This window comes from Aplysia californica, unplaced genomic scaffold, assembly GCF_000002075.1.
Source record: "Aplysia californica isolate F4 #8 unplaced genomic scaffold, AplCal3.0 scaffold00308, whole genome shotgun sequence".
Classification (NCBI taxonomy): Eukaryota; Metazoa; Mollusca; class Gastropoda; order Aplysiida; family Aplysiidae; genus Aplysia; species Aplysia californica.
Window position 1 is genome coordinate 429,629 of NW_004797578.1, and position 12,271 is coordinate 441,899.

Genomic DNA, 12,271 nt, shown 5'->3' on the forward strand with positions numbered 1-12,271 from the left:
GGGGGAAGCGGTAGCATAAGCACGCCAGTGTAAATGAAGATGAAAATATAGATAACTCTGGATCGTGAAAAAGATCCACTCTGAAAATGCTAATACTTAATTTAAAATATTAAAATTTGTTCAATTGTACGGAGTAGTTTTTTGTTGTTTTTTGTTTGTTTGTCTGTTTGTTTGTTCGTTGTTTTTTTTTATTCTTTTGTTTAAGATGCCGGTATAGCAAATTTCGTTAGTCTAGGTATGAAGATACACACCTGAAACACTTTGGAAAATACGCGTAACGAGTTTGAGTGAGTGGAATTGAGTAAAGAGAAGCACACGAAAACTTTCACGACAAAGACCATTCCGTGCTGTTTCTTTCAAAGCAGAAACATCAGGCGGGAAGGAAACACCTACGTCCAGCGCTCACCAGCCATCTGTCTCCCCGGTTTTAAGCACAAAAAATTCTGAAATTATGCAAACTGAGCCCAAAAATGTGAAATTATGCAATTCTGTTAATTTTAACAAAGAATGATAAAGGAAAATAATCTGAAATTATGCAAAAATATATCAAATTTGGCTAAATTATGCGGGGTGCATAAAACCTCGGGAACAGATCTATTGAATGCGTGTTATTCTTCTTTTTCCTTTTGGAAATCGTTAACTGTAGGCAGATTTGTATACGGTGTCTGTCACAGTTTGAGGTGTTGCTGTTAGGCGCTTCGTGTTCCCACACAGGAGACGGAGTTCGATTCCGGATTGGGGGGAAAAAATTATGAGACATCTTGGTCTTTCTGCTGGGATGTTGTATCCCTCTCAGCCCGGGTTGGTCATGGCAGGGAGAGTTTTAAAGTCTGCCTCCTAAACCATGCTAAATTATCTAAATTGTGTCGATGGGAGCGCAAAAAAACCTACATAAAAAACAGGTCTTGACACTAATTGAGACTTTACGCCAGTTTTGACAGGGAATTCTTCGTCTCTACATGGTATAATTGGTCGCTTTTAAGGACAAGCGGGCTAACCCAGATTCTGGGGGTTTCCATAAATCTTGATCTACACCAAAAGTGGATATTGCCCCATCTATAGGACAAGTTTGGTTTCATTGGTGTGTATATTTGTTTGTTTATAGAGTAAACTCTCCTAGGTCTTTTAAAGAAACTGAACAAGGGGCAAAAACTTTACCTTCGATTTTCTCAAAACAGCCTTTTTCGTGACAGCCCTCCTGTGCTTAGCCCTATCCTTACGTCGTGTTTTACTATCGTATCCATACGACATGGGGGACTCTGTACCACCACTATCCAAAAGGGAAATTTACTCGTTAATCCGATCCGTACGCTTTCCATAGCAGTCTGTCAAAATCATTTTTTCAGAAATACTGAAAGTTTCAAATAGATCTTCGTACTAGAAGCATTCTAAAATGAGAAGAATACAACCCCGGGGGTACAAAATGACCCCGAGGCGTTTGATAGAATAGACTTATAGACATACTACTACTTACCTACTCCTTGTCTCGATGTAGTGATCAAAATTAAAACTGACTTGACCATGCGACCACAACACTGCAGCGTTTAGAACTCATACACGGTAATAGAACCAATAAATCTTTTCCCAGTCAATAACAGTAACAGATAGGGCTACTCTAGAGCACTGATTCAGGAAGTTTATGGATACAGAGATTATAGGTTAATACAGTGTTGCCTAGCAGCAAGAACAGACTGTCTCAGCCGTCTTTTATCAAAGGCGTTGGTTGTCTAGCGGTAGTTTTGGGATAGCTGGGGTGGAATGGGTCACTATCTTCTAGTACATCATTTGCCCTTTTCAACACTACACGCTTATTAAAGAAAATGTTCCATTGCTTGATTTTTCTTCACACTGGCTTCCTATAGCCCTGACCCATGAGGTGAGGAGTCCTAAACACTGCAGAGACAACTTATGAGCGAGAAGGGCTGGATGGGATTCCAACCTCTGCCATCAGTACCACAAAGCAGCCGACAAACTAACGTTACACCGTTGGCAAGATACTCAAATGTAGCCGACTGAATCCAGAAAGCAACATTTTACAAGAGAGAGAAAAGAAATACTCTTTCATTTTTTGAAGCAAACTGCCGATACCGTCTTCTTCTTCTTCTTCTTCGGGTGTCAGATCTGGAGCAGACATATCATGGTACCCCATTCCTTCCTGTTGTCTGTCTTCTTGATCAGCTCGGTTTCTTTTTTATCAGTAGGGGTTTTGCGGCGCTCGCAAATGCATAAGGTCATATGAGTGCCAAGGGGTGGATGTTAACAGGGAAGTCCTCACAGGGATATGGGTTTACTCTGCTCACCTCTCTAACTTCAACAGCACAGAGTCTCCTTCCACTATCAAAGCACCCCAGAAATAGTGGGTCACAAGAGTGTGACAAACATACAAAAGAAGTACAGAAAAATGACGATACATGTAGCAAGGATGAGGAAAGAAAAAGCAGCAGTTCCCTGTTGCAATTCCGGCACAATTATGAGCCTGACAATTTATGAATCAGACAATATTTACAATTACAATTCCATTGTGCAGAAGAACATGGTAATGTCCCCCCTTTGGGAATGGCCGAAAGACACTTCAGTCAATAGCACCGTCCTTTGAGGGGGGGGGGGGGGGTGTTTCTTTCTTTGCGTTATTCGTAGTAAAGTTGTTTAGACCATCTGTGTATGAGGTTCTTTGTCTTTCTCTGCTCGTTTTTCCCTCTCTATATTTCCACACAGCTGCAGTTTCTCTCGTCCATTTGATCTATTCGTGTGGCCAAAGAATACCAATTAATTGTCTCTTTCTGAAGATTCTGATCATAGATCTTTCACAACCTGCCGTTTGGAGCACTTCTCTCTATAATTCGTTTTCCTCTCTGTATATGATTTGTGCCTCTATCGTTTGTTTTTTGTTGTTTTTTGTTGGTTGTTTTGTTTTGTTTTGTGGGGGGTTTTTTCGTTGTTTTTTGTGAGTGGTGGGTGGGATGTGGTAAATATTCCTTGCTTTATTTTTAAGATTTAAAATTGGGATTTCAACAAAATGAGTACAAGCAATCTATGCCACAGATTAGGAAAACTGCATATTTTACAAATCTAAATGCTGGGGCTTCGAACATTTTAACAGCCGACTGACGACACGCTGTATTTTGTTCGGAATCAATTCGGACCACAGAAAAGTTGAGAACCAATGGACAGTGTCGGTCACTTCAAACCTCTCCCTTGCCAACAGCCTGTAAGAGGTAACCTGCCTTTGTTTTCAGTAAAGAGAACCACATGGCTGCAAAAACGACCATTCAGAGCTGGGAAGAAGCAATAGCTTGTTAAAAGGAAAGAACTACAAGAAAAAAAAAAAAAGAAAAAAAAAGAAAAAGGAAAGAAAAAAAGAAGAGAAAGGAAAGGAAAAAAAGGGGGGGGGGAATCTCCAGTTGTCGGTTTGCCCAATTCTGGAGGAAAATACATCCATGCATGATAAAACATCTTTGAGTGTCAATGACTGAGATAACACATTAAAGTAGCTTGAGGGTCCATACCACCAGTCGTACAAACCACTCAACAACAACAACAACAACAACAACAACAACAACGACAACATCGACAACAACAAAAACAGGAGCTATCCATGCATGATAATACATCGTTGAGTGTCTATGACTGAGATAGCAACAACAACAACAACAACAACAAAAAGGTCTAAACTTCTTTCGAGGACTATGCAAGGCGTGTCTCTGAGCCAAATATCACACATGCTAAGTTTTATTTTGTTTGAAAGAAGAGATGCACGGCGATAAGATAACGGCACAGTCATGGGGGGAATAAGAAACATTGTCAGAAAAAAGGGGGGGGGGGAGAAGTAAAACCTACCTGTGGCGTCTTCCCCCAGCTACCCACTCAACCTAACCCAAAGATAGTGAATTGTGTTGCAGCATTGGTCGCCGAGTCCGTATCGCCATGACATAGTTTACAGGGTTAAACTTTAGACTTTGCCATCATGGGCAAAATCCAAAGTCACTGGGTGGGAAACATCGCCAATAACTGGCGAGATGAGACGGCAAAGTGTTTTAAACACTGAAAAGACTCAGCTCACTCCATCAAAAGAGCACTCAACAACGGTCTGCAATACATGTACATGTAGTTATTGTTTTATTTTGATTTAGCAAAACTTTTACGGCACTTGCAGCACACCTAGGTCATGTAATAATAAGGGCCAAAGATTAGAGGAGTGACAAGAGAGTAACAAACAAAAATAGAAGGAGGGGAGATAAGGACGACATATGTTTGATAGGAAAGAAGGAGCAAACCACACCAGAACACCCGCCAACCACCCACAGAAAGACTGAGACTGAGAAAGTACTCTATAACAATCCTCACTACCACGGGATCTGAACTCTGGTCTTGTGCGTGGGACGGCGAAGCGCCTAACCACTACACTACGGCAGAAGATATTCGGAGACGTCTCCGGCGAGCACCCAGGAACCATTCGGAGACGCACTCCTGCACACAGATGCACTGCTTTGTGGGGGTCAAACTGCGTGTTGTTTGTTGCAGACCACACATATAGTCGCTAAAACTGTCGCAAATCAATAACTTTCAAGAAAATGTCAAACCTAACTACAACAAAAAATTCAAATTAAAGGTTAAAACAAGGGGGCTTGACCCCCTGAAACCTCCCGTATTTTTTCACTCGGACCAGAGGCACAAAGCATTTCTGAAAGGTCTATCTCCGTCGGAGACGTCTCCGGATAGATACATGTACTGTGCTCCACTACAGAGGTCGGCTGAGTTTTTTCAAAAGAAGCATGTCGAAACAACAACTCATATAGATCTGCATTTGATTTCGATAAAGGGTAGGACAGATCAAAAGAGCAGAAAAAAGAGGAAAAAAAGAAAAGAAGTGGGTGGTTGGCGGGTGTTCTGGTGTGGTTTACTTCTTCTTTCCTATAAAACATCTATCGTCCGTATCTCCCCTTCTTCTTTTTTTATGTTTGTTACTCTCTTGGACTTGGAACACCTCTAATCTTCTGGCCCGTAAAACTTCTACTAAAACTAAACTAATAGAAAAGAAGTGGAACCTTGCAACACTTTCATCCAAAACATCAACTGGAGAAAACAACGACATAGGCAACATCATCAGTCACAGCATCAACGTCAGCCACAGCAGCAACAACAGCAGCACCAACAACAACAACAACAACAACAACAATAACACCAACAGCAGCAATAAACAAAAAAACAGCAACAGCAGCAGTAACAACAACAGCAGCAACAACAACAGCAGCAACAGCAGCAGTAACAACAACAATAACAACAGCAACAACAACAGCAACAAAAACAACATCAGCAGCAGAAACAGCAGCAGCAACAACAACAATAACAACAGTAAAACACAGTGGACGCAACGACTCCATGTATCTCTACAGCAATTGAAGGTGACCGTTGTTACGTTACAAAAACGAAAACTTCAGTTCACCCTTCTCCACTCCATCATTCATAACTTACAACTTACCGCAGAAGGATAGAGAATAATATAGTCCGGTCGTTACACTGTCACACAAAGTCGGAATGTGGGAACTGCATGCACAATTACATTAATTATTTGGCTTGAAGCAAATGAGTCACGTTTACGTTGCGAGTAATAACTCTGCACTACAACAACAAAAAAGACCGTTCCTATTTTTCTAGCTTTCGTCGTGGACTTGAGAAAACCATGCCCTTCTTTCACCTGCTGGACGCACACACACCGGGAAAGTGGGTTGGGGTCTGTCTGTGATGGGCTTATCTAAATACTTGGTAGATTTACTAGAAGTATAAGTACGTTGTATAAGTAGTGTAAGTGAAAGGTGGAGGCAGGTACCCCAAAAAAGTGGGAAAGACTTGGTCCTGATTAGAAACTGATGAACAGACAGTACAGACATCTTAGTTTTAGTTTTAGTAAGAGTTTTACGGCACTTGCAACACAATAGGGTCATATAAGTGCCGAGGATTAGAGGTGCTACAAGAGAGTAGAGTAAAGTTGTTCCCGTATCCGATCTGGATATTGAGGATTGTCTTGTCAGTGAGACAACTCCCAGGCCTTCGGCACATTGTGGTAGGGTGGCCAGTTCCTTTCCACGCCGCCTTTACTTTCCCAACTCGAAGTCAGGTACCTATTACTGCTGGGTGGGCAGGAGGGGGCGAAAAAATCCGTGTCCGAACCGAGGCTCTCCCAAGAGGGTAACAAACATAAAAAAAGAAGGAGGAGAGATCAGGACGATATATGTTTGATAGGAAAGAAGGAGCAAACTACACCAGAGCACCCGCCAACCTCCCACTTAGACATCTTAGGGTGGTGGGATGGTTGATGGGAGGGGTAACACTCCTTAGGGAGTAAAAATGAAAGAGGGGAGGAGGAAGAGAGAAGGAGAGATAGAGAGAGGGTGGAAAGAGAGAGAGCGAGAGATAAAGAGAGAGAGAGAGGGGGGGGGGAGAGAGGGGGGAGGAAAGAGAGAAGGGGGGGGGAGAGGAGATAGGGAGAGAGAGAGAGAGAGGGGGGGAGCGAGTGGGGGATAGGGAGAGATGGGAGGATGGAGAGAGAGAGAGAGGGGGAGGGGGGAGGCGATAGAAACAGACAGAGGAGAGAATGTGAAAGGGATGAGGGGGGGGGGGGGTAGAAAGGGAGTAAGAAACACTGAGATAACCTCTAGATAAAGAGAATAGGGTCTGTATCCATATCAATATCATTATCTGCCTCGTCTTCCTTTTAGAATTCACTGAAGGTTAAATCATCAGATATTTCCAACTGAACCCTATCCGTACGTCGTGTTTTACTATCGTACCCATACAACGAGGGGAACTCTGTGCCTACACTTTCCAAAGAGAAAATTTACTCGTTAATCCGATCCGTATGCTTTGCATAGCAGTCTGTCAAAATGATTTTTTTTAAAAGAAATACTGAAAGTTTCAAAGAGATCTTCGTACTTGAAGTATTCTAAAATGTGAAGAATACAACCCTGGGGGTACACAATGAGCCCAGGGCGTACGGATAGGGTTAAGTGGTGGCACAGAGTTCTCCACGTTATATGAATACGATAGTAAAACACGACGTGCGGATAGGGTTAAACATCCAGGATGTTGCTAATGTTCTCACTAGGTTCCGATACAGCTGTCAAACATCGCAGTTAGCCTATCTAAAAGTTAACATTTAAAAAAAAAATATGTTTAAAAGCTTAGCAGGAAGAAAAAACATTATCCACACCGGCGAAACAAATTAATAAGAAATGCAAATCAAAGACACACATTTGAAAACATCGATCGAGCGAAAAGCTAACAAAGTCACTCCTGGCATTATCGAAAAAGGTAAATAATACGAGACGTGACGAGTAATACTAATAATACAGTAATTATCTTATCTCTGCAGCTCATTCAAGAGCATGACTAATCTGTCCCCGCGGTTTTATGCAACAACAAAAAATATTTGTAAAAATTCTGAAATTATGAGGACTGAGCCCAAAAATGTGAAATTATGCTTGTTATAGCAACGTTTTGTGGCGCTCGAAACCTTTATGCAATTCTGTTAATTTTAACAAAGAATGATAAAGAAAAATAATCAGAAATTATGCCCCAAAAATGATCAAAGTTTGCTAAATTATGCGGGGTGCATAAAACCACGGGGACAGACAAATACAGTGTGCATTATCTCCTTCACGAGTCCGATGTGGGAAAAACAGAAATTATCTTTACTTTACTTTTACTTTTATCCGCTTATACCTTTTTGGGTGTCGCGAGAATAAAGAGACGTCTCTCTGCCACCAGCCGGAGAGCTTGGGTCAAGGGGATGCCGTGCATCACGGGTTTGACAAGGGAAAAACAGAAATGATCAACAAACGGTATCCAGTCCTTGCGTGACTTGTTGCTTTTGTCAAGTGTAGGTGTTTGCTGAGAGCTGAAAGCAGAATGGTTCTATGGAAACATAGCTTACAAAAAGTTAGATTCTTAGAAAAGACATCACAAGGGTGCTCTCGTGGCCTAGAGGTTAATAAGGTGTTGGCCTCTCACTCAAAGGTCTCGGGTTTGAATCCGGGTAGGCCTAGCGACGTAAAAATTTCCTTCTCTAACATTGTCTCCTTTCACCTCCTTTCCTGCTCTCTAGCAATATTCTGATGTCTGCTTTCGTCTCCTCTTTCTGCCCCCACCCCCTCACCTCCTTTGCCCCCTCCTCTGGGCTCCTGACTCTTTCTGCAGCGTTTCTACAGCTACTCCTTGGCCCCTTCTTACTGCTGTCTTTCAGCCTCACCCCTGATCTTCTGGTAAGAAAGATCTACACCTAGCCTTCTCGGACAAGAGAGAAAAATCTCGGAGGGACCGTGTGTAAGTTGCGCACGTTAAAGATCCCTTTGTGGTCTAAAATCGATAAGAGTAGGGTAGGCTTCGGCTGCCACTCGGGCAAAATTCAAAATTTCCCACCTCCTGAAAATATTAGGTGGATCCCGCGCGCTCATATTACATGTATTATGACCTTATATACATGTAGTTGCGAGCGCTGTAAAACACTTACCCCCAAAAAACACAAAAACAAACCGGTATCCAGTTCTTGCGTGACAGGTTGCGTTTGCCAGGTTTTGGTGTGTGCTGAGGGTTGAAAGCAGAATGGTTCTATGGAAACATAGCTTAGATTAAGTTAGATTCTTAAAAGTGCCACTTTTTTCTGTGGTGTGTGTGTGTGTGTGCAATGGGAGATAACTGTTGTGTTTGTGTTTGTGTGTGTGTGTGTGTGTGTGTGTGTGTGTGTGTGTGTATGTGTGTGTGTGAGTGCAATGGAGATGCACAGGGACATCTTTTCGTTATATAGGAATTTCGCTATGTAAGTGTAAGTGTTTTGAATACAAAGAATATAATAATTTTATTTACATTTAATAATGCATAAGGAAAAAATTCGGGACCTGAAAATAGATCTATGTGCGTGTTCGCAATGTGCATGCCACTGTAGACAGTAGACATTATATTATCTCATCACTATTAGTATAACGTTATTCAAGAGGCAGGACCTTTGAATTCTTTGTATGTCTGTCTCTGATATGACCACACCAATGGGGTTGAAAACCTTCAAAAAGGCCACAGAACAGCTTGAGTTCAGAACACCCAGATTGGGATTTGTACCAAAACCACCCGCTCCGCTATCATAACCAGGGTTGTCTTAGGGTACACTTCAGAGAGAGAGAGAGAGAGAGAGAGAGAGAGAGAGAGAGAGAGAGAGAGAGAGAGAGAGAGAGAGGGGGAGGGACAGAGAGAGAGAGAGGGAGAGAGAGAGAGAGAAAGGGAGAGAGAGGGAGAGGAAGAGAGAGAGAGAGAAAGAGAGAGAGATGAAGAGAGAGAGAGCCACGCTACATGATAAACCGACCATATCTCATCTGTAACACTGCTCAGGAACATACATGCATGGGTAACGCTGCTCAGGAACACATCAGTAACAATGCTCAGACTCAGTGAAGATATTCCCAGTCACAATGCCATCCTCTTTTCTTTCGTTTTCTGATCTTCTCACTACTCTTAGTTTTTTAGTTTTAGTAAGAGTTTTACTGCACTTGCAACACAATAAATTCATATAAGTGCCGAAGAATAGATGTGTTACAAGAGAGTAACAAACACAAAAAAGGAGGGGGGGGGGGAGAAAGAGACGATAGATTTTTTATAGGAAAGAAGGAGCAAACCACACCAAAGCACCCGCCAACCACCCGCTCTCACTACTCTCTCCTCACCAAGACAACATATAAAAAAGTTAAAACTTACAAGCAAAGCCAAGGTGGAAGAGGACTTGCTAATAAATGCAAAGTCATCTCATGGAAAAAAAAATACCAGTGAATAAAGCTTGTTCGTGATAAAATATTATGTGCTCTGCAGTCAAGAACTTGAATATCACACAAAAGCTTTAGGCAACGCGATCCAATATAGAAGAAAACAAGAGAGTTTCATAATTAGATAGTTTAGTTTTAGTAAGAGTTTTACAGCACTTGCAACACAATAAGGTCATATAAGTGCCGAAGATTAGGTGTTACAAGAGAGTAACAAACACAAAAAAGTTAAGGAGGAGAGATCAGGACAATAGATGTTGGATAGGAAAGAAGGAGCAAATTACACCAGAGCACCCGCCAACCATCCACAAACTTGGATAACTCTGATGGGCTTTCTCCATGCACACATATATTCTTCTGTACTTCTTTTTCCACATATATCTAAAAAAAACAACAACAATCAAACTACAAATGATAGGATAGTCATTTTAATATTTTAATTTCTGTACAAAATGTGTGGTATACAGCAATGAATACCAATGGTAAAAGAACCTTATATTTTAAGACATAGATCCCTAAAAGTTAAAGTACTAAATGACCATAGTTTATGCTCATTCTATACTGTATGATTGTGAATGCTTTCTGTGTAGTTTTAGTAAGAGTTTTACGGTACTTGCAACACAATAAGGTCATATAAGTGCCGAAGATTAGAGGTGTCACAAGACAGTAACAAACACAAAAAAAGGAGGGGAGATCAGGACAATAGATGTTGGATAGGAAAGAAGGAGGAAAGAAGGAGCAAACCACACCAGAGCACCCGCCAACCACCCACTGTGAATGCTTTCAAAGAATAGGTAGTCCAAACTGACCGGGTAGGTGGGCCAAGCTACTAACTTTGCAACGATTTTGATATTTTTTTAACAAACATTATTCTCTTCTATTTCTGTCCCCGTGGTTTTATGCACCTCGCATAATCTAGCAAAAGTTTATCATTTTAAAAATAATTTCCGAGTATTTTCCTTTATCATTCTTTGTTAAAATTAACAGAATCACATAATTTTACATTTTGGGGCCCAGTTAGCATAATTTCAGAATTTTTCTTGCATAAAACGACGGGGACAGATTTCTGCACGGACTGCTAGGTCCAACAAATCTAAATAAAAATTCAACATTCTCCTGAAATAAATCATGTATTTGACATTTGTAAGTCTGTGCATACCATTCACTGAACAAGGTATGTTCATGTCGCTTTTATGAGTTTTTTAAAACAAATTTAACAAAAAACCCTACAGTATAGTGATGCCTTGAGCTATAGCTTAAGTAAACATCTGGGGTCTCTCGTGACCTAGAGAGAGGTTAAGGTGTTTGCCTCTCATTCAAAGGCCACGGGTTTGAATCCGGGTAGTGACTGAAAAATTTTCTTCTCTAAAGTTTGTCTCCTTTCACCTCCTTTCCTGCTCTCTTGCAATGTTCTGTAGTCTGCTTTTGCCCTCACCTCCTTTGCCTCCTCCTCTGGGTTCCTGACTCTTTCTGCAGACTTTCTACTGCTATTCCTTTTTTTCCTCCTTACAGCTGTCTTTCAGTCACACCCCTGATCTTCTGGTAGGAAAGATCTACACCTAGCCTTCTCGCCAAAAAAATCTCGGAGGTCCTGTGTGCAAGTTGCACATCATAAAGATCCCTTGGTGGTCTAAAATCGATAAAAGTAGGCTTCGGTCGCCACCCCGGCAAAATTCAAAATTTCCTACCAACTGAAAAAGTTTAATGTGTCCCGCGCACTCATATGATCGTATGCAGTTGTGAGGAACGCCGTAACACACTTACAAACAAACAAAAAAATAAACATCCCAGTTTGGACTACCTACTAAGAACCAACATGATCATCAACTGAAACTAAAGAACAACAGACATTCCTACACACACATAATTAATACAGAACGGTTGGGGAATGGAAACACATTGTCTTAAATTTTCCAGGAGGTACTGTAGTACTACACGTTATCTGTTTTTGTTTATTGGTTGTTTTTTTGCTGGGACGGGTTTTTTTTAGATAAAAAGCATGAAAGTTGTCTGTAAAAAAATGTTAAAATTCACACCCATAATTCAAAATTGAAATTATTATCAATCAAATGAGTTCTTTGTTCACACACACACACACAAACATATACAGTCAAAACCCATTATACCATCTACCTCGGAACAAGCATGAAAATGATGCTACAGCGGAGCGTATGGTACGAGGTACTCATGTCCTCGGTTAAATACATGTCGCACTGACTGTCCAACGTCAAGGGAACTTGTTTACCAATCATTAGATGAAGTAATGAATTACCTGCCTTCAATCTGTCACTCAACCCTTGGGCGTGAGTCTTCACTAAATAAAAGCCCCACTGGCACTCACAAGCCTGCAAGTTTTTGGGCTGATGTCTGGAGACACAAGCTATTTTGCCAGCGGGCCGAGACAGCAAGGTTCTTTTAAAGTTTAATTGTTAGTTATAGTCTGTCAGTATGTTCTGATTTTTTTACATGTA

The 12,271-nt window shown here is 41.2% G+C and overlaps 1 protein-coding gene across 1 annotated transcript in view; it reads right to left on the reverse strand.

Moving 5' to 3' along the window:
• The window catches only part of LOC101863754 (feline leukemia virus subgroup C receptor-related protein 2), a gene marked incomplete in the record, with an annotated part of 100,522 nt that extends 94,918 nt beyond the window's left edge, over positions 1-5,604 (reverse strand). Inside the window, 1 exon segment of the mRNA XM_035970696.1 lies at positions 5,480-5,604.
• Between the last annotated feature and the right edge of the window lie 6,667 nt (positions 5,605-12,271).